Consider the following 18,928-nt stretch of genomic DNA (forward strand, 5'->3'; position numbering starts at 1 on the left):
TTTAAGTTCAAGTTAAGTTATATTACTCAAAACTAGATGGTGTGAAGTTGAGATAGGAACTATAATCTCCCAGGCAACCACTAAGAAAATAACTCAAACATCTCCAAAAAGGAATGGAAGGCTAATTAAAAGTCAGTGTAAAAGACTCTCTTTGAGGTAGGAAGGTAATAACTGAGATTAAAGACAGAAGTCTGTGTATGCTAAGACCACAAGAGTTTTTTTCTACTTATTTTTACAATTTATTCTTCAATTTATTTTTACAGTTTGTATATCTTGATATGGGGACAATCTTGGTTAATAAAAGATACATGTTCATGAGTGTATATTATATGTGTAAATCTATAAACATACATTTGGGCATATTTGTATCTGTAATATGAAGGGTTAAGGTTGAGTTGTTTTTCAAGAATATCAAATTCTCAAACAACACCAACTGATTAAAAATAAATGTCTTCATTCAAGGACTTTGGCATCATCGTTCACTAAAACTGTACATATACTTTTCCCTACATTTCAGAGAACTCTATCTTCCTATACTGTATTCTTGCATTTACTGTAGCTTTATGTCACATCATAAAGGCAGGTAGTTTGAGAAGCTTACATCTGTCTGTTTCTGGCATCTGGTTTTGACTCATAAATTCTTCTGTGTTTGAAACAGCTTGGGTCTTAATGCTTTTTCTACTGAGGTTTTAGTCAATTTTGCAGTACTTTGAATATTAATGGAAGCTGACATTGTAACACTATTGAGCTCACCAATCACATACACCACACACACACACACACACACACACACACACACACACCACACACATACACCAGTCATTTAGGTTAGAGTGTTTTTTTTTTTCTTTTTAGGGTTGATAGATTTTTTTTTCCCGAGTTCTTTACAGATTGTTTGCAATCATCTTCTTGTTTGCAGCGTTTCTGATGTAAACCTTATTTGTGGCCCTCATTCCTGTGAGTGTGTGCACTTGTAACTGTTTCTTCCACATTTCCTCACAGCCCCCTGACTGTCACCTGTCAGACCATAGGCATTTTGGGGTTTGCTTGCTTCTCCTGTTGGTAGTGTGTGTAATTTAACTTTATTAATACTTGTGGGACTTTGATCTGTGTTTAAATGTCAATAAATAATTTTCAAATTTTCTGAAAATATTTGCTCTGGGCTGCTTTCTCTTGGGCGTATTTACATGTCACATCACTTGGTATACAGCCATTGTGGGCTGTTTAATTTGGTAGGCCGTGTGTGTGTGTGTGTGTGTGTGTGTGTGTGTGTGTGTGTGTGTGTATTTGTGGAGTTTTTAATCTCTTTGGGTAACTTATATTGATATTTTGGATAATTGACTCTATTACAGCTTATGAAGTCTCATGATAAGCCCAACAAAGGCTTTGAAGAATCCCACTGTCTCATAGTACATTTTGCCCATTACACTATTATATTGTTATTCAAAGTTTGTTATCTTTGGTGATAATTCTTATATAGATATCATGGTTAAATGTAGTTCTGATGATTGCCTTAGTTCCTTATGTTCTTATTGCTGTTGTTGGTTTATGCTTTTTGCTCAAGATCTCAAGTTCCCTAGGCTGGTTCTGAACTCACATTGTAGCAGAGGCTAGCCTTGAATTTATTCTTTGTCTGTCTCTATTACCTCAAAGTGCTGGGATTACAAGTATCTCTCATCGTACTCAGACAGACCTTTGTTTTTTCCCTGATTGCTTATGCCTTGTGATATTTTCTTGAAAGCTAAACATCATAGGACGGTAGATATTAAAGTTAATTTTATGCTTGAAAGTGTCACACTCATCTTCCTGTTTTGCTCTAGTGCTGGGAAAATATCAGTTTGCTTTGGTGACAAACTGAAGTTAAATGTTACAGTTAGCACAACTGTCTACTGTTTTTTTGGTGAAGTCTAGCCCAATGCATTAGACAGGTTTTGTGAGGATCTCAACAAAGTCTGCTTCCTCCTTTCAGCCTTTGTAATATATCTGGGGGTTTTTGGAGGGGAGGGGTGGAGGCTAAGTTTACTCATCTACTGTCTGCTTATGTGAGTAAGTGCACATGAAGAGTTCAAAGGACAACTTGTGTGAGTTTATTCTCTCTTCCCTTCATCTTGTGGGATTCAAACTCAGGTCATCGTGCCTGGTGGCAAGTGCCTTTTCTCAAGGAGCCATCTTACTCCCCTGCTCGCTGTTATTTTTACCTTGTGATGGTGGCAGCAGGTGGAGGTTGTTGCATGACAAGTCAGTGTTCTCTGACATTTTGATCAGAACTGTCTAGGCTGCACTGCACACCTCAAGGGTGTGGGCAGTTAGTTATTCATATGTATCTGGTTTATTAATGCGTGAATAATGAACTTCTGATAGCATTTCTTTGTTTCTTCTCTTCTCAATTTCTTTTATTCGTTGTTTCTCTTCTTCATCTTCCTTTAGACCCTTTACCACATGTGGGCACATATTTGTATTTATCTGGTTTATTAATGCTTGAACAATGAACTTCGATAACATTTCTTTGTTTCCTCTCTGTTCAATGTCTCTTGTTTGTTGTTTCTCTTTATTGTCCTTTGGACCCTTGACCACTTACATCATTAATATCCAAAGAGTCCACATCTCCTCTGTTTCTCTCTGTTCATTTCCTCTTATTCAATGGTTTGACTGAATCCTGTCTGATACCTTCCCTCTACGTTATCATTCAATTTGAAAAATAAGCTATTTTCACGAAGTTTTTCTCCTTTAATTAGAAGTAATTTTATTTGGTATATTTCAAGATTTCAGCATGATTTTTGATATTTTAAGTCATTTGTTCTTAATTGTATTTCTCTATGCTATGGGAATCATTTTTTTCTGATTCCTTCTAATTGCAAGCTTTTCCTCAATATTAGCGTATTTTAGATACAAGTTTATATACAAATGCACATCAAATCAAAATTTTAAACACATTTTGGGTTTGATATCTATTATTTGTATCAGAGAAGGTCCCTGATATTGTCATCATGAAATGTCACTATGACTTCACTAAGTTCATGTATTTAGATCACCTTTGCTTCTTCTTCAAGTATAAGAAGCTGTACCTGCTGAACTTGCGGAAGTCAGTGAAGCTTTGATGGTATGGGTTTCCACAAAGCCTTCTCAACAGTAGAAAAGCCAGAGCATTTACAAACTCCTGAGGGGGCTGGTTGTACCACATCCACAGACATCTCACCCTCTGGAATCTGCCCCCAAGGGCTTCATTGTTGTTGAAGTGTTGTCCCTATTTTCTAGAATTTAATATGAATATAATTATATGGCATTACTCTGCTTGCTGTATTTATTGAGTTAACATCTCTAGTTGCCTGCATGGATAAATCCTGCTACACTAACTGATTTACCTGAGATGGCTCTGGAGGCTATTTCCAACTTGGGGATACAGTGAATGAAGGCTTTATAATCAAGCACCATTGTGTGCAAAAGCACCCTTCATTGCATCTTTGCTAACACATGGAGTTGTCAGACTTCTTCATTTCAGTCTGACAAAATTGTCTAGCAGTGATTCATTGTCTTTTCACTGGCCTCTGAAATTGTAATTGCAGTGATAGATTATTATGTACTTAACGGTGATTTAAACGTGACCTTCTCTGAGCTGTGAGCTGTGTTAAACGTGTGCTTGAGCCCCTGCATACCCCAGTGAGCCTTTCTGACTCACTAGTCCTGTGGCCACTTGGGGAGAGACTCTGAAGGAAAACAAAAACCGAGGGGAACAAAACTGAAAAATCAATCCCACACAGGCTGATTTCTGTAAGTTAGGATTAGGCTTCATGCTTTCCCCAAAATAAAATAAAGAAAACTTCCTCTTTGTCTTTTCCCACTACCTTGAATTTATTTTGCTTTCTTGTTCTTGGTTTGTTGCTATTGTACAAAGATTCCACCTGGGGAAGAAGTGTTTTGCTGTGTGCACCGCACATAAAACTCAGCATGCAGACTGCTAATACATTATGTTTCCATTTTGGTTAATTACAAATGTTGCACTCACTTGTCTTTGAGCACTTCCTCAGTGTTCACGGGAATGAATGATTGAATAAATTAAAATTAACATCCCCCCAAGTCCAACTTCTCATTCCTATTATTACCACTGGTGAACCCCACAATGTTACCCTTGCTAGAAGTACTCTGGAATCAAGTGTTGGAATATAGGAGCCTGTGGAGAAGAGCTCATATTCAAACCACAGCCCTGAGCTGTGAATACACGAGTGGAATTGTTGAAATCACAAAATCTGGTATTTAATCATGCTGGACCCTTTTCTTCTCTACCATATGCCCAGCATATAGTTTCAATTTGTATGCCCTTCTGGGATTTTTACAAAAATGAATATGTAGCTCTGTTCTTATCATATCATAATGGTTTCACCATAATTTTGCCTTGAGTTATATTAATATTTTTCCTTCCTTGCATTTGCCTGGGTCAGAACTTTCTTTTTCATTCAATCCTTCCATGTCTTTGGAATTAGCGGTTTCATGTCTAAATGCTACATAGATTTCAAAGCCAAATTGAAATGGTTTTTTACAAAGCAAATTCACTTTGTTTATGTTGATTGTTACTCTGGGTATATATTTACCTTTTCAGTCAGCTTTTTCAACTAAGTTTTATATGTGGGAAATTTTCTCAGCCTGCTTTCTGGGTTAAGTGTGTGTAACTCTTTTATTTTTAATTTAATTGCAATTTTATTTATTTACACTTCAAATATTATTCCCCTTCCCAGTTAAATGCCCTAACCCCTCCCCTGTTCCCCCTGCTTCTATGAGGGTGCTCCCCCACCCACCAATCCCTTCTGTCTCACCGCCCTAGCATTCCCCTACACTGGGGCATCGAGCCTCCACAGGATCAAGGACCTCCCATCCCTTTGATGCCAGATAAGGCCATCCTCTGCTACATATGCAGCTGGAGCCATGGAACCCTCATGTGTACTCTTTGGTTGGTGGTTTAGTCCCTGCGAGCTTAGGGGGATCTGGTTGGTTGATATTGTTGTTCTTCCTGAGGGGCTGCAAACCACTTCAGCTTTTTCAGTCTTTCCCCTAACTCCTCCATTCGGGTCCCCACACTTAGTCTGATGGTTGGCTGTATAACTCTTTATCCCAATTTCTTAGTATTCTTTATGGTTAAGGGCCTTTTTCATGCTGAAACCATTCTCAGAGAAGTGTGTGATGGACACACATACACATAATAAAATACAGGTCCCGTTTCTAAATGTTAGGGCACGTTCTTTAGTTGCCTTGATTTCTGCACACTTTGGCAATTAATAAAGTTCTGCACGCATAGTAGTTAGAACTTCATAACTACTGCCAGGCCAGTCTTCTGTGATACAGACACTGTGGTACTCTGTGCAGCTACCTAGGCAGTGTGGCTCTTATAAGCACAAAGACCCTGTCCCTGTTCAGACCCTTTTCTGGACTGACCGTTTGTTCCAGTTCCTCTTCTCATTGCAGGCCTAGCACTCTGTGCCTTGGTAAACATGTACTTAAAGTTGATTGCCCTGAAACATAGAACAGACAGGCTCCAGCCCGCTGCTTTGATGGCAATTACCCAATTGATTTCTTTTCTCATGTTTGAATGACTATAGACCTTTGAAGTACAATGAGTGACAATGTAATAAAACTCCTAAATAGTCCGTCTTAGTTTTTCAGCAATTTAAAATGTTTTTCTTCTTCATTAGAAGTTGCTTAACCTGGAGTTGATTTTTGTGATAAGTTGTTAGTTTTATACTGAGGAGAAATAATCACCTGTTATCACTGGTCATCTAATTTTAGAAAAATAAGCAAATAAACCAAACTGTGCTGGAGGGACTGCTTAAATTGCAAATAACTTATATCTCAGTGTTTGATAGGTAGCAGGGTGAGTGTGGGTGTCAACTACATATCTAACCTGAGTCTGAACTGTATTTTAAACACATTTTAATGATGGATGATAGCTCAACACACTCATTTCTCTGGGATCTATACAACTTTATTGGAAGAGACTTCTCCTGGGCTATCACGGGCTCTTCATCCTTCTACTCTATTGGTCCCCTGTGGATAGACTGCTACTACATCATTTCGTCCCATGGGTTGCAAAGTAGAGCTTATTAGCACCATCACCCACTTGGTGCACTATCTATTTGGGCATGGAGATTTTCAGGGTATGACTGAAACACACCTACAGAATCAATCATTGAATGTCAGAGCAGCAACAAAGCTTCCTGTTTCCAGCTCGCTGCTCTGATAACTAGCCTGTATTTGACAAGACTAAGAAACGTTACTGCAGAATGGGAGCATGTTGCATGTGAAGAGAAGCCAGGCAGTATCAAAAGGATAGATCTTCCTTCTCTTGGGTAACAAGTGTGAACTTATGTCCTCTTGGATCACATTGTCACAGGATGTAACAGCCATCCCATACCTCTCCCCAGGACTGTCTCGCCATCATCACTCAATACAGTGTGTTCACTGGTGTGGTCAATGCTGGGTACAGACTGTGAGGGCAGTCAGCATCTTCAGTTACTTTGTAACAGCTAGCAATTAAAGTGCTCAGGCTGGATTTTCAACACAATACAATAGCAGAACATTTTGCACAAACATGCATTTACAAACACCATGAAAGAATGTTTTGATTTAGCTGTGTTTGTCGAGATACATAGTAAAGTTGGACTCTTGTGGCCCTGACCTATATAAGAGTAAACTGTTACGTGACTCATTTCAAATTCACTAGCAGAATGACAGGGTCAATTTCAGACGAAGATTCTGCTTTTTCCTTAGAAACGGATATATTGGTGATTTCTCTCAATCTGACATTCTCACCTCAAATTTTATTGAAAAATTTAGCTATAAGTGTCAAACATAGAATCACATAGAATCAACCAATATGGGATTGTCTAGATCAGGTGCCCTGTGGATATAGCTGTGCAGAATTAGAAATTATTTTGATTTTGTTAACTGATATTGGAAGACTTGTCCATTATGAGTGGCATCATTCCCTAGGCAAAGGGTCCTGAACTTTGTAACAGTAGAGAGGATGAGCTTAACAATGCCATGTATTAATTCATTGTCCTCAGTTCTTGGTTGTGATAGATTTAAAATTGTGAGTGAAATAAACCGTTCCCAATCAAGCTGCTTCTGTCAGGGTGTTTTTACACAGAAATTGAAATGGTAGTTGAGGCAGGATAATTTTTAACTGATTGCAAGGAAAACAATTACTACAAGGCAAAAGGAAACTGTGTGTGTCTGTTTCAACATATTAACATGTTAATACACATATACATAGTGGATAGCAGATTACATGATAAATTATGAAAACTTAAGCATTTTGGGCAATATAGAGTGTTGGAATATAAGTGAAATCAATGACTTTCTGACCCTTTATGTCCCTTGCTCACATGAATTGTGGTGCAGGTCCACATACAGACCCGTGTCATCAGCTCTCCTACCTCAGTTACAGCCTCGTTTTAGTTTAACTCATAAAAGGGGGGAGAAATAAGGCTTCCACATTAAAACTTGTTTGCCCATAAAGAGATTTTTACAGCTCCTTTGAAACATCTTCCAGTCCTGAGTCTAGCTTCTGAAATGCTCAGGCTTTCTTCCTCAGTTATCTTTCTGCATGAAATTAGGATAGAAATAATACTGATGTTCAATGGATAGGTAATTCATCTCTTACTGTGAAAGGATTCATGCTAAGTACTGAGCATCACTATGTATATTGAGGATATATAATTTTTATTTTAGGAATGTATTCTTCCCCCCTGAATTATTCTGCCCTTATCCATAGCAATGAAGTACTATTACAGCTAAGAACAGCTCGGCAAGCACAATAACTAACTTTTAGTTTAGTACCAATATCTGTAGGCTAAAAAACAAATTGAGGAGTCATGATACATATGATATTATGAGAATAAAGAAATAAAACAAGCTATGAAATAAACCTAATATATCAAAATTTACAACTCAAAGAAGTCACAGTTAAAATTTTTAAAATATCCAAAATTGATGGCTGAAAGCTACGAGGCCTCTGTAAACAACAGATTTAACAAATATAAAAGTAACAATTCATTACCATTCGTTAGCCCAGAAGTACACTTAAGATATGGCAACCATATGGAGAAATACAATTAAACAGAAAAATAAATAAATAAATAAAAGGAAAAACAGCAACAAGTCAGTCAGCACAGCTCAGCACCAGAAAGACCTCCTCAGACTCTGAGCTTTCTTCCTGGTAAAAGGATGAGAGAGAGCAGTGTGCAGACAGCTCTGTGTAACCATGACTTCAGCCACATGTGGGAAGTCACTCAAGCACTCTGGCCCCGAGTTTCTACCTTTACAAACACATATCTAAACACCTCCATGCAGATACAAACACTCCAGGAACTGGTAACATCCAGCTTCAAGAGTTCAAAGGCTTGCCTACTTCTGTGGATCTTGTGTGCCTAAACTTCTTGTTGAACTATGAAAGACATCAACCAGCCAAAAACAACCCTCTCCCCTAAAAGAACAAAGCTATACATCACAATTGTGACTTTAAATGCTTACAGTACTCAAAGTAGACTAACAGACGTCCAAGAGCAGATAGATAAGTCACTGAACACATCAGAGCCCCTAGAAACAGATTTACATGTAAACTCCAATTGGGAAACACCACTAAAATCACTATGAGGACTGAGGGCAATTTCCTTATTTATTAAAATGTTGTTGTTTCTAACGGCAAGAGAGGTAGGTCAGTGGTAAAAATCATTTCTTGCTCTTACAGAGGACAAGGGTTTGGTTCTCAGTGTCCACATGGTAGCTAACAATTGCTGGTAACTCTAGCTTCAGAGGATCTAATGCCCTCTTCTGTCATCTGTGGGCACTGCACACACACATTTGGTATATCTATATGGAGGCAAAGTATGTATTTAAAAACAATAATTTTTTTTATTTATGCCCATCTGTCTGTTTGTGTGCAGATATAGGCATACAAATTCCAGTTCCCAAAGGGGCCAGGGCTTTGGATCCCCTGAAACAAGAGTTAAAAATGGTTTGTCATCTGCCCAGTATAGGTGCTGGAAACCAGCTGAGGCCTAGGGAACAATTTATTTAACAAACAGTACCGAGAATCTTCGTACATACACACAAAGGAACAAAATCAGTAACGTACATAGCATACACAAAAGTCATCTCAAAACAGACTAAAGTCTTAAACATAGTGCCTTGATCTTTAAAACATCTAGAGAAAATGAGAAAAAAAACCTGAATGTGTACATTTTAAGAAAAAGAACTTTTTAATTTGTATTTCTTAATATTGGACTTAGCTCTTTGCTTAAACATCAAAACACAGAACACAAAAGCAAAAGTGAATACATTTTTAAAATTCTGTTCACAAGAAGGAAAAGTGAAAGTGAGAGACAAGAAACAAGAAACAGTACATGTAATCCATACTTCACATAATGTACTGGTGTTGAAATCAGACTATATATATATATATATATATATATATATATATATATATATATATATATGTGTGTTTATTTATATATATGTGTGTATTTATATACATATACATACATATATATGTGTATATATATATGTTGAATATATATACATATATATTCAACTCTAAATGTACAAATGTGCTTTCAATAGGCTAAAAGTCTGAGCATATACTTCTTTAAAGAGTAAGTTCAAATGGCCAACAGGCTTATGAAATGATGCTAATGTCTCTAGGCAGCAGGAAAGTACAAGTCCAAACAAGAAATGAGCTGTATTCTTGCATCTATCTCTCATGACCATAAAGCAAATGGCTGTTGGTGAGATGTGGAAAGACACAGCCCTGTACCATTGTTAGGAGTACAATTAGCTACGGAGGATAATTCCAACAGCTCAAAGATATGACCACTTAAGATTTCAGGTATAAGATGCCCAGTTATTTAACAGCATTGAAAATAAAATCACAAAATGATATCTGAACTTCTTTATGCTTTCTTGCATTCTTCCAACAATCAAAATGTTGGGCAAGCAAGATTGTCCAGAAGGGAAAATCACTTGCATCAAAGCCTAAGAGCTAAGTTCTATCCCTGACAACTATATAGAGAAGAGAACTGACTCCTCTAAGTTGTCCTCTGACTTCCATATATCTACTGGGGCACATGCATACCCACACACAGACACACACAAAGTTGAAACAATTACATGTAGTTACTTGTCTACTGGCTGATAAATTTAACATATATAATTGAATAAAAATATATAGGGATGAAATCCTGCCCTCTGTAGGAGTATGAACAGATCTGAAGGACATTCTTCTAAGAAGAATAAAACAGACACACAAAGATATTACATAATAGCTCTAAACCAGGAAGTTCACAGGAACAACAAACAGAAAGCAGGAGCTGTGAGGATGTTCAGTATGGATAAAGTTTTGTCTGTATTTGAGGAATAAGTCCTGGAAATATAACATGAGCTCAGTGACTTCAGATGTTTGAAGTCAGATAAAGTGATAGATTTTAATTTCAATATTTCTCAATTTCTCTCAGTAACCGGAGGTGAAAGCTGGAGAAGCAAGCTGGAGTAGGGTGGTCAGACTACACTGTATACGTGAAGGACATAATTTTGTACAGAGATACTGTTCTGTGTCTAGCCTATTAAAGCAATCCAGAGGTATATGTATTGTGTATTGTACCCTGTGATCAAGATGAATGTTGATTATACCAGTTAAAATAAACATAAAATAAACAGTAAAATAAACAGGCAATTCAGAGCAATAACTCATAAGAGCTTCATATACTGCAGCTTCAATACTGTAGAAAAGTAGCTTTCAAATGGCCTGGCTCCTTTTCCAGTCTGATTTCAGCTCCTCTGCTTTTTTGTCTGCCTTCAACCCATGCGTGTCTACTAAGCTTGTGGAAACACGCATCCATTTTAAGCAATGAAATGTGGCTTGCAGTCAATTGTTCTATATTATAATTATGTTTTGGGGGTTTTGCTAATGTATACATTAAACTATTATAGTGGACATGTACAAATTTTCTATATCTATGATGTCTCTGAAAAAATGATTGAGTATGTGTGAGAGAAGAGACACGCGGTGGGGGTTCAGGCAAAGAAACTTCAGTAAGCCTGATGCAACCCTAATCTTAGTCCAAACAGGCATTTCTTCAAAAAGCTAGTCCATTTCAATATGAAATGGAATATTAAACACACACAGTCTATAAAGAAAATTTCCATCCAGAGTAGTTCAATGTATTATGTATGTAAAGTATTTAAATGACTTAATAAAGAGTATTTAAAAACTAAAAAGCCAAGAGAAGTTGAGGAGAAAAATGTGTCAGGGACTGCCCGAGGGTCAATGTAGCAGTAGTGATAGGGTCAGTTATTAAGTTCTTAGAGAAAAACTAAAACTATTGCTCACAAATGGAATTACCTTGCAAACGTTACAGTATGTATTAGAAATTATTTTAAAGTGCAGTTGGTTAAAGGTATCTCCCAGTTTCATAGGAGAAAGCAGCCTGTGTGTAAAGGACCTCTCTTGTTAAGAGTGTCCCAAAGAATGGAGCAGCTACTGAGAAGACACTAAGAAGACCCATGACTCCTGGACCTCATGTGAGCTTCTGTCTGTGAGCTCAACTGCAGAAACATAAAAAGACAGAGCAGGTACAAGAACCAGCACCACCTCAGCAACAGCTGTGGCACAGTGCAAAGCAGATGTGCATCTGGAAAGTAGGTACAGAACTTGCACATTACCCTGAACCTTCTACCCTAAAAGAGATTCTGAGAGACTCTGGAAAGAGGAAGCATCAGTACATCAGTCACTGGAATTGTTTATAGGATATAACAGGTGCTCCAGACAATAGCTAGCTAAACAGATAGACAGACAGGCAGACAGACAGACACACACACACACACACACACACACACACACACACACACAAAGATAGAGAAGCAGCATTAAGAAAAAAATTTAGCAACATTCAATTCCTGTTCTTGATGAAAATCGTTCATTAAAACCAAAACATCATGTCCAGTCTACAAAAGGCCATCTCAGCAGAAATAAGCTGATTGTAGACAGTAGTATTACTAATGCAGAAATGAATGCATGAGTGTGTATTAGGGTCAGGGAAGCAAACAGTGAAATGAGTTAAGAAACCAATAAAATAGGAAAACCTGTACAGAAGGAAAACAATACATTCATCTTTATTTGCATGGCAAATTCCAGAAAAGATAACTGCAAAGCAAATATATAATGTTCACCAGAACACAGAATTCAAGTCAATGTATTAAATTTCTATTCCATTGTTTTATACTAGCTGTGGATAATTAGAAATGAAATAGAAACAAAACTGTCATCATTGAAACAGATGAATATTTAAGGATTAATTTAACAGAAAAGTGAACAGGTCTATGCTAAAATTATGTGAACATAAGATAAATGAGAGAAATTAATAAACAGAAACATATACTGTACTTAGAAATCAAAATCAATTGCATAAGGGCCTTTTTTTCCATACTATTTCACTTAGACATTCTCTGCAATCTTGATCTAAAATTGTTTTAAATCAATTTAAAACAAGAAATTGATTAGGGAGAAAATTCTGAAATGTGCATTAGAAATACAGGATAACAAACTGGGCAAGATAATGTGAAAATTAAAAAATATTGGATGGTCCAGTGAGCTCACCAGATAGTGTTGCTTGCCTTGAAGCCCAATGGCCTGAGTTGGGTTTCTAGACTTCCCACCCCCCCAAATCCCATCACAGGAGAGAAGTGACTGCCAAAGTTCTCCTCTGACTTCCAGAGACAGCCCATTTTACACATTACATGCTCATTAAATAACTTTCTTAAGAATAAAAGGAGAAGTCTCACACTATCAGACTCTAAGCATTGCCATGTGCTATAAATAATCAAAGCTGTGTGATAACTGGAGAAAGAGTATTTATTCATCATGCTCCCAAATAGAAAGAGATCCATAAATATACAGTTAGGTGATCTTAATTAAAGCTGCAAGCATATTAAGCAAAGAAAGAGCAATCTTCAAAAGGACCACAGTAAATGGCAGAGCAGCCATATGGAAGCGCCATCCAACTGAGCATTCAAACCTTGTGATTCAAATGACTTCTAATTTCAAGTCTATTAAAAATGAGCAAAAGTGGCACTCTGAAAGAAAATACTTGAAAAGCTTGGTGTAGAATTGTGAGGCTGTTGTATATATTCATAACTCAGAACTAAAAGAGAAAAAAACATCCCAGGAAAAAAGCTAGGCGGCACATTTATACAGATAGCTGATCAGAGAGGGAAGATTGAATACAATGGTGCCCAGAAGAATCAGGAAATGCAAATTGAAAAGAGGACTACTTATCAAAACACAGCCACCATAGTCCTAACACTGTGATAGTTCGAAAGATGTGTGGTGATGTGAGCTTTTAGAAGGAGCTGGTGTGTATGCTGAATGGTATGGCCATTTGGAAAAGAAAACTGGGAATTTCTTATAAAGTTAAAAATACATTTTTTTTATTATCTAAAGCATGAGGGGTTTTCATAAGACACAAATGTTCTAAAGAGATATGAAACTTTCCATCCTGTGAGGAGGCCCAATAAAACTCAAGAAGTAAAACGCAAAAGTATCAGGAAGTTCCTGAAGCTGGCCAGATTCACTAGGCTTTTCCCTTCCCCAAAAAGCATCAGTGTCTTATTCCCTGTCTGAGTATCCCATACCACTGTAAACAATGCTTCACCTCTCCTCCTGTAAGGAATCCAAATGAACTTCACTGGCTCACCAATTTAGACTCTGGTGGTAGCTTTACTTTATTCTGTCGTCAACTCCCTCTCTGGACTGTGTAGACTTTTGGTCACATCTCCCCAGGAATAATGCCACACAACACCTAACAGTTTCACTTATACATTCATAAGCTTATGAAAGCATGAACGAACATGTCCACATGTAGTGAGTGGTAATAAAACCTGCACTTGTAGTTATAAAAAACATGATGCAATACACTAATATGATTTCCCTACAGTGAGTGGTTAAGAGGTATGCTCAACCGCTCAGGAACAGCATATTCTACAACAGATATATTACCACCTTAGTCGAGCTAAAAAGCAGTAAGTTAAATGAAGAAAGCCACTTATGTAGACATGTAATTTATTTCATGACACTCTTGACTCTGTCAAATCATAGGGACAGAACATAGGTCAGTGGGTCTTGTGGGAAGTCATGATTTATTTCTGCACAGTGACAATAAGTTTGGCATAACTGAAAATTAATTCACCTTAGTGGTTTTTGTTTTGTTCTTTTTTTGCATTTGTGTGCTTTGTTTGTTTGTTTGTTTGTTTGTTTTTTAGGTTGCATTTCTCTGTGCAGAGTTTCTGGCTCTCCTTGAACTCTCTCTGTAGACCAGGCTGGCCTCCAATTCACAGAAAGCGGCCTGCCTCTGCCTCCAGAGTGCAAGGATTAGAGGCATGCACCAATACCATCTGGCAGTTTACTTTAGTTTTAATGATGATTATATGGTTAATATATTTTACAAATAACTGTGTCCCTAAAAATGGTTTTATTTGATTTGACATTTCACCTAAAACTTATCAGATACATTGGACTTCAGGGCAAATAGTCAGCGAGGGAATAATTACTGAGCCAATTTAACAATGTTGTACAGCTTTGTCAGTAACTGCAGTTTTATTCAAATGCTCTGGACACTTCAGGTAATGAGGGTAAGTATACATTAATAGGTAAACATCAAGCCCAGACCAAATTAGTTGTCAGAAAATGCCTTGCAGAATTAATAATAGAGGTTAATTCACATTTATCCCATAGTTGTCTGTCACCAGATTTTACGAACTATAAAGCATTTACCATCATTAACCTTATTGCATCCCAATGTGATCATAACAGAAATAAACTCCTAGCCCTAAGGAATATGGAGCTGGTTGGGGCTCTGACCAATTTAGATTAACTAGTTTGCTGAACATTCCAGTGGGAAATGAAACAGATGAGAGACATAAAAGCTGAATTAAAATTATAAATTTGGGGACATTAGCAAGAAATCTGGAGTGTTATGTATCTGATGTGTGTTTAAGCTTTATTAACTGGTTCTATTTCAGAGACACTCAAGTAGATGAGGAAAAAGTGTAGGTTTAATCAACTACCCATAGTATCCTGTTATTTCCATTTTCTTGGTCATAGAATTCTTCCTGAATTCCAAATTATGCTCTTTGACTGTTGCATACACCATTTCTGAATATATCCAGAAGACCATCATAGCAGAGTTGACACTAGGGGCTCTATTGTCAATCAAACATACTGCAATGTGTGCCACGATAGGAAAGCAAATACTAAGGTAAAGGACTAATTTAAAACAAGACTTTCTAGTAGACACAAAGGCTATGCCTTTCTTGAATAGGTCAGATTGACTAATGACACAGAGTTGATGATAGCAAAGACAAGAACTGGATAAGAGTGATGTCAACTCCAAGCCTCTGTCGCTGGGGAGTAAATTCTGTCTCTGGCAGTTACCATCAGACTGTGTTTCATGAAAATCATCCAGAAGCTCATTGACCTCCAGGGTCAGAGGTAAGTAAGTGTCAGTGCTGCTGGCATACAGCATGCTAGAATGCAGATGGAATACCCAATGTCTATGAAAAAAGAAATTATGAAATGTAGACATGAGAGTTCACACAGACACATCTAATACATATGTATAAATATGGCTGCATATTTGCATCATTATTTTATAGACCTAAAGTTGGTGCTTTATATATTAAAAGAGCAATCACTGTTGGCATTATATCTTAGATTAGACACTAGAAAAGGTACCCATATAGAAGTTCTGATTCTAATTTTGAAGACTATCCATGAATTATAATTTAGTCTCTTAAAAATGTATAAGAAAATCCAGGTAGAGAGAAGGCTCAGTGTTTAAGAACACTTGATACTCTCGCAGAGAACTTGGGGTTGGTTTACAGCATCCACATAAGTTAGCTCACTATCATCTGTAACTGTAGTCCCATGGCATCTGGCACCCTCTTCTGCTTTAAGTGGTCACCTTTTGTGAATGTGATGCAGATATGTCTATTCATACACATGCATATACACAAGGAAGGAAGGGATGGAGGGAGGGAGGAAAGAATGGAGGGAGGGAGAAAGGAACGAAGGGAGGAAGGGAGAGAGGGAAATCCTGCTACATGTGCTAATATGGACAAATCTTAAAGACATCACACTGCATGATATAATCAGTCACAGAAAAGCTATTGTTGCATAGATCTTATATAGACCATCTAAAATAGCTTGATGCTTAGAACTAAAGAGGGTTTTGCTGTTTCCAGGATCTGAGAAGAGGCAAAACAAGCTGTTATTAACCATCTCAATGTGGTTTTAATTAATCAAGAAGAACCAGTTCTATCCATTTGTTTCCCAACACTGGACTCACAGTAGAACTCAGTAATGAAAGTTTGGACAATTAAAATGTAGTAAAAGTATGAATCCCATCTTAATTGTTCTCATCACAGTATAGTAGAGTTAAATTAAATAAATATAAAGAGTATAAGAAAAATAAAAGTGACCACTCACCCTGCAAAAAAATAAAATTCTCAACGTGCAAAGAAGGCAAGTGGAGTCTAATGTGTGAATGTTAACTGGTGAAGGACAAGGATAGCAAACCCCAAAAAATGGAGAACAAAATAAAGAGGCAACTCACAAAAAGCACACAACAAACAAACAAACAAACAAAACAGAGATGATCTTGTGACAAATGTTCAAATCACTCATTCATAGAGAAATGGGAATTAAAACTACACAGAGGAGACATTTCTCACCTTTCACACTGACACACCTTTCTAAAACTTGAATGTAAACCCAACCTGCTTTCTGAGCTGACAAAAAAAAAAAAAAAAAAAAAAAACAGGCACCCTTGAATATTATTGATGAGATTGCAAATCTCTCAGCACATCTGGAGGGAAATTCCCTAATACTTAAAGAAATTGAGGCACACAGGAATAAACACAGACATGCAGCCTCCGCCCAGCTGCGATAAATGCTGCTTCTAAGAATCCACTCTGAAAGCACAACACCAGTGGCAGACACTGCAGATGCATCATGGTACTTTGTAACGTGGCTTGTCATAAGAGCCATCAGAAGCAATCTGGATTCCCAAAAGAGAGAGTGTCTTTGAATAGCAATGGTCCATCAGTGTTTAAGTATGTGTTGCTGCTACACAATGGAGAACTATTTGGCTGCTGAAAAGGACCTTCGTAAGCTGTAATTAAGTGGGTTTTTATTTGGACGCGTGTTAAACAAATCAAACAAAGCTTAAATTGATATTTCTAGCACACAAAGAAGTTGTGAAGGTTCAGTTGTATCTTTAGGAAGGATAAATTAGAAAGTGCACAAAACTGTTTCCTGCAGAGTGAGAGAGAAAGGCATAGAAAGAAGGACGAGGTAAGAAGGAATAAGAGGAAGAAAGAATCTCTAAATATAATATTATAGTTCTGAGTCAAGTCTTCAGGAAAGTTCTGCATATCCTTCACAGACTCAAACTAAATAATTAAAAGTGAGAATGTGGTGTGTAAAAATAAAATATGAATGCTAACAAATTATTATGTCCTAAGGATGACATTGCTGAGATGAAAGAGAGGGAAATTTTTGAGTCTCTTGACTAGAGTGTGAAGCTCAACAGAAAAGCAGTTGTCTGCTATTGATGCTATGTAGATGAATGAACTTGGAGAAAGGAACAAATGGGTTTGAAACTATGCTATGTTAAGAGCTGAGGCTGTTTCCATTAGAGAAAACAATCGTATCTTTAAAAAAGATGCAGGGATAAAGTGAACAGGGATAAAGTGGGGTGGAGGCTCACACAACCTCACAGGAGGTATCAAGGATGGAGAAACATGGGAACACAAGCAGGAGGGGAGGTCAGCATACACAGAACTCTTCTGATAAAACATGAGTCATATGCTGGCAACTCTCCTGTCTTCCATATAAATAGAAGGTCTGGGTTAACCAAACAGCATGTACCTGTTTTCAGGACTTTTGAACAACTTTTGCACAACACTGTGTCTGCTTTTCCATGTTGAAATCTCTCATCTCTCTGCTAAACCTATGATAACTTGGCTCCCACCTCTACCTCAAAAAAAAAAAAAAAAAAAAAAAAAAAAAAAAAAAAGCAAGGCAAAGTTGGGGAAGTGGCTCAAGCTAACATCCCCAGAACTGAATGTATTATGTAGTTAAAAACAAACTCCATCTTATTGAATCAACCAGCTAAGCATTCAACCTCTTCATGTAGAGGTTGAACTAGCTATCCTAAACAAGGGATCTTGACTTTGCCATTTTGCTCTCTCTTCACACTTTACACTAAAAGTAGCCTTCACCTTTGCACACGTGGCAATTACATTCCATAGGTGGTTCAGGCCAATTACACCAGAGGCCTGTCTTCTCACAACTCATCAAGTAAGATGAAAGATCTGGGAGCTTCTAGGAGCAGCTTCCCACATACCCAACTTCTAGTTATTTGCCCTCCATGTGAACAGCTGGAACATTGTTTCTTTGCAAACTTATGGATGTACATCAATAATTCAAAGGTAAATTTTGTATTAATATAATATAAATTTAGCATGGTAGATTTTATCATGGTTGGTTCTTTCTACACTCTTGGTTCTACCACAGCTAATGGTAAGGGGATGAAGTGTCACAAGCTTCCCCCAAGCAGGCTTTGAATATAAATATCTCATTTATCATAAGGGTCACTCTAGATCACCACTGCTATTTCTTCTTTTAAGGTTGAATTGTGAATCCATAGACTCATGTATTAATACATTGATATTATATATTAGATCAACAAATTGTCACATGTTGTTTGATCTTTCTGAGAAGTTAATTCTGGAAGCAGGGTTGCTTCTCCATGTTTCTGCACAAGGATGCTTGTTTGAAAGTGGACCCTAAGGTCTTGTGAATGGGCTTTTCCCCATCTCTGTGACA

This window comes from Arvicanthis niloticus, chromosome 16 (assembly GCF_011762505.2).
Source record: "Arvicanthis niloticus isolate mArvNil1 chromosome 16, mArvNil1.pat.X, whole genome shotgun sequence".
NCBI lineage: Eukaryota > Metazoa > Chordata > Mammalia > Rodentia > Muridae > Arvicanthis > Arvicanthis niloticus.